Source organism: Artemia franciscana, chromosome 3 (genome assembly GCF_032884065.1).
Source record: "Artemia franciscana chromosome 3, ASM3288406v1, whole genome shotgun sequence".
Taxonomy (NCBI): Eukaryota; Metazoa; Arthropoda; class Branchiopoda; order Anostraca; family Artemiidae; genus Artemia; species Artemia franciscana.
Genome location: NC_088865.1, coordinates 3,329,049 through 3,334,588, shown reverse-complemented (window position 1 = coordinate 3,334,588; position 5,540 = coordinate 3,329,049).

Here is a 5,540-nt window from a genome sequence, read left to right as displayed (position 1 = left end):
TTGTTATCTGTATTAAGTTTCTCCACATGTGAATCCATATTTAGTTTTGAAGGGGAATTGTCTTCACCATCCCAACCATCGTAAAATTACCATATTTTGCCATAATATCCCAAAATTCTTATATATTTTCCCTGTTTATTTTGCTATGTAGGCAAATTCAAATTCCTCCCTTCTGACCTATCGTCTCACGACTTCAAGCAATCCATATCAATTTATGAAATAAGTCCTATGCTTTAGTTCAAGAAAGCGCGGGCCTAGTTAAAACATTTTATTACAGCCATTGCAAGTCAAAAACGGTCGTTTTTTTTTGGGGGGGGGGCTCACTCTTCCACAGACGATTAACTACCCTTGGTACTTTTAAATTAATTACAAAAGAAAATAATATGATGCTTTTATAATCCTTCCCCACATTCCCAGTCTATGCATCCCTTCAATCCAATTATGGATTTTAAAATCCATGCTCTTTTGCAGCTGACTATGAAAAACCCGCCAGAGGGTATAAACGAAATGTGTGTGTTGCTTAATGTCTATCTTGTACAGGCTTGGCATAGCCGAGGATGTGCAGAAAAAGCCACTGTGTCTCTGGAACATATCTCTTGTGGTATCACAAAGCATTGATTGTGTATCCTGAGCCTTTGTGAAGCTTCGAAAAATCTAAATTTAGGGCACCATCTATGGCTCCAGTGGGACTGATCTCGATCTGGCTGGGTTTGTAATATTCATTTTTCCCAACGGTAGATTCGCTAGAGTTATCTTCTCATATGTACAAATTAGTCAAAAATACTTCTCAGTAAACTTCCCAGTCCCAAACTTCCATCTGTCAAAAGACCCAGTAAACTCCCAGTCCCAAACTCCCTTCTTTCAGAAGACCCTCCCTGTGCTCACCTATCTGCCCAAGATAGTCTGGGCTCCGGGTGAAATCCTCATTTTGTGCAGAATTTTTGGCTCAGATGCCGCTCTATGTTGGTTTATTCTCTATCTAGTTGCCGGGCTGTCTATAAATCATACGCCTAAAACGTAAGAAGCCTTCCGGTATATATGAGATAAATGCTCTTAATATTCTCCATGGAAGTGAGCTACTGTAAATCACTCACTCAGGAGCTTTACCTTCTTCCTTCTCAACTGAAGATCTTGCCCCAATTACAAAGATGTTTTTTGTCTTTGTTATTAGTAAGATTGTGCTATGAACTTTTACTAAGGAAAGTAAATACCCATATTAAGACTTAAGAGGAGCAGAGGAGAAGTCTCTTACCAATTTAAAACTAAATCTGCGAGAAATGACCATAAAAGAATAAATGAATCCAAAACGAACAAAAATAAAAAAAATGGAACAGATACTGTTATAGTCAACTGAATAAATTCTAAAACGAGTAGAAATTAAAGTGAATGTTCAAGTCAAACTTAAATGAACCGAAATTGCTACAAACAAGAGTTTCACCGCTCCCTTTCCCCCACCCGTAAATCTTGAAAAGACTCTTGCGTCATTTGCGCTTTCATGGAAACTATGTTGTATGTATTTGCATCTGTGATGTTTAATTTTTCAAAACATTGACGAAAATAGAATTAAACAAATTTAATAGCCTAATTTAGATGACTTGAACAAATATAACCATAGAATAATACGCCATACTAATCCCCCAGAGGCTATTTGACCTGTAAATTAGTTGGAAGATGGTATGGTTCACTACTAATAGAAGAGTAGTCACTTACTTTCAGAGAGAAAAAAACAATAAAGAATAGATATATTAGATATATTCCAATAGTAAAGAAAAAAATGACATTCAACAAAGACACAACAAATGTCCCCGCAAAGACTAAACGGCATGTAAAGGAGGGAAAAGATACACGTTATATTTAAACACTAACTAGCTAACACTAAAAAACAGTGAGACAGGGGAAGAAAGAGAAGGGGGTGAAGTTGGAAGGTATTTCAACTATTTATAAGAATTTATTTGGATTACCAAAACGGCTCCAATGGAACCCAAACAATTAATGATAATGATGGAAAACAACTTATTAGAATTAATAAACAAAACAACGTATGGAAGCAAAAAAAAAAATTACAAGTCTTTTGAAGGTACCAAGCAAGTGGAATTTTTGTTGAAATCAGATTTTATTGTTCGAGAATTAGGATATTCGAAAAGATACACAGCTAACGATTTGACCAATCAGATACAAAGGATGAAGCAAAACTAAGTGATCAGGGAAGATCCATTGTGGAGTTAGGGAAGACGAAATATACACAGGAAGCAACATAAAGTTTTTTAACGTCAATCAATAGTTTAGTTGCTAAATGATTTATTTCTTGGATAATATTTATAATTCTATTGTAACAATTGGTAAGTGATTTAAGAAAAGAAGGAAAAGCGGTCATTTATATATCCCGGCAATAAAATGTACGAATAAATTAAACTGAAATAGGATGCTCAGAATTTGTTCAGGGAAAATTTGTTCGAGTTTTCTTAGAATTCCAAGGTTTCTGCATTTTTAATTTTAATCAAATAAATATGGGCCTTAAAAGATAAATTTTGATCTAGGAGATTTCCATGGAAACAGATACTGTCGTTATTTGATCTTCTAAAAGAGTTTTAGGATGGATGGATTTCAGATAGTTGAGGATAAACCTGAGATACACGAGAAAAAAAAACTAAAAGCTAAATTTAGGAACATTTAGGACAAGGGAGTTGGCATCAAACCAAAATAATTCTCTCGAACAGGTCCACTAACTTTTTACCAAACTCAGCCTCCGTTCTCATAGAAGTAACAACGGTAGTATCATCAGCAAAAGCGACAAGAGAATCCAAAGAAGGTAATCCGTGTTTATGACCATGGGAAAAAGTTGGATGACATAGACGGCAGTAATGTAAGCAATTTCCTTTTCCAAATGCGAAAATTGGGTTATTTATATAAATTAAAAACCCCTAGAATTGACCGTTGAGGGACACCATGGTCAACGTGTGTCAGTGAATGGAAAAGTAGATCAGCAGAAATTGTTCTATTAGACATTTAAGACTTAAACCGATGAAACGCACTACCTCTTAGGCGAGAAAGGAAAAGTTTAAAGAGATGAACACTGTGTGCTAATAAATCAAGATTTTACGACCATCCAGGAATGAAGCTGCAGGAATCGAAAGGGAGTCTAGTCCAGAGAGGAGATAGCCCAATAAAATTGCACAAACATGCACAGTTGAATGATTTATTGGAAAAACAAATTGAAAATTATGAACACAATCTTAGAAGCCATAAAATTATTAAGAAGAGAAAGCATCACCTTTTTAAAATTTTTGCTAAACTCAGACAACAGAAAAATAGGCCGACAATTAGCTGGATTGTTTCGTCACCCACTCTTATATATTATGTATAATTATCATATATTATAACCATTTTTATTATATTATTATAACCATATATTATTATTATATATTATAATAATATGTTATATAATTATATATTAGATATATATATATTATAAACCGAGCATGTTAGAAAATATTCAGGAGAAATGCCATGCTGAAAGGATAGGCTAATACGTTCCGTTAAGAGAGAAATAATAGGAGGAACTATGGATTTGATGACCTCAGCAGGAATATTATCAGGGACAGATTACAAGCAATTTTTCAATGCCTCAGTAATTCTAGTAGTTTTTGTATCAGACTGTGACAGAGATAACAGGAAAAGCAGTCCTCTGAACAATATTTACAAAATATGAAGTAAAGGCATATTGAACATTCAGCTCACCCTCAAATTTATCACCTGTCAAGTTTTCCAAACACATTTCCTGCAATCTGAAAACAATTAAAATAATGTCGAGACTTGGTCTTTTGACACACAGAAGTATAGATATTTTTTTTTAAATTTCTGAATCGTTGAAGGTGAATAGCACTAATTGAGGGGCTAAAGCCCTACAGAGACTATTTTTTTCTACAAATCCTAAGATGACCAGGGGTTATCCAAGGATTTAGAGGAAAGGTCCTCTTTAGTTTTGACAAGATTTTGGAAGAAACAAAATTTCATTTTTTTTTGGGGGGGGGGCAGACCGGAGTTTTGAGAGGGAGGGGGAATTCCGAGGTCTGGGAGTAATGTTTGGTGTAATGGAAATTTTTTATTTCGAACTACAGACTTTGAAGTTTGAACCTCCTTTTCTATTACATACCCTTATTTAACCATTATTTTCATAAAGTGAAATGAGAATTGTTGCTTTCTGCTGAAGAAAATGTTTTGCTCTACAATTTTCTTCCCTTAAAAATCGTCATAAACTAAAAAACAAACTCACAAATTATTTTTAACATCTCGTTTACTATATTTAATTGAAACTTATGTATTAGGAATTTCTCCGTCTTCCACCAAAAAATTTATTTGCGGCACAAACCACAAATTCATGGAAAATAACTGCCTTAAAATTTTATTTTCTATAAGTTAGTTTCCACACCTGGGGCTAAGCAAAAACCAAGAAGTCCTCGAATAAAGGAGGAGGGATTAGTAAGCGAAAATTGACGAAGGAGCTTTATGAAAGGGTATAGAGTAAAGCTTTGCACTGTATGGGGAAGGAACAAGTGTTGCTGTATTGACCCCAAGCGTCGCTTTGGCAGTACAGTCTATAGTAAGTATTTATCAAACATCACAGCATTCACTTTAGTAAGTAAGTAAGACGACACTATACACTTCAGGTCTAAACCGGCGGTGCTGATCTCCGCTTTATGGCCTTATAGCCAATGGTGCAATGGGGGTGTTGAGGCCGACCATTTTGTGCTTTCGTATACCCTTCCTGCTTAAGTTCCCCAGATTTCCATTTAGAGCTGGGAAGACTCTTGCTGAGCAAACAGAGTCACGCAACTGACCCCTGTCCTAAAAAAAATAAACGGCCACGCCTGGAATTGAATCCATGCCCCGTGGCCAAAGAATTATCAAACCAGCGCGCCATCCACTTAACTGGGACGGCTCTTCACTTAGAATTCATTCCCCCCCCCTTTAAATGATTTTATATGGTAGGGCTGTAAGTATAAAATTTCTGAATGATCAATTAGGAGAAAGATCACTGTTTGTTAAAAACATGGTAAATGTTGGATGTATCGGCGTGAATTTGTCTTTTCGTGCTGGATTTGTTCAAAGAAAGCATGTTTTGGCGTCCGTCCTCCTGTAATCCATTTTTTGTTGAACTTGATGAAGAGCCATAGTTCAACTCTACCTTTCAACCAAAGCGGAACTGGGTGGACAAGTCCACATTTTTGATGAGCAAATATTTGTTTTCACAGGAATGGGAAGCAAAAATGAGTTCAACAATTATCCCAGTGAAAACAGGCCTTAAAATGGCTAGGTGGCACAGTATAAATATATAAACAGCTGTAAAATCTCCTAGACTCTCTGCAAAAGATTTTATTAATCACATACCTTTCTTCATCAGTTGAACACCTGTTTTCATTGCTCCACCTTCTTTATTATTTATGCTGTGGTAGCAATTGAAGCTATTACTGCGACGCGAAGGGAAACTTCGCTTTCTGCGCGTTTTGATGTCACCTTTCTGAACCAAATTTTTGTTAATA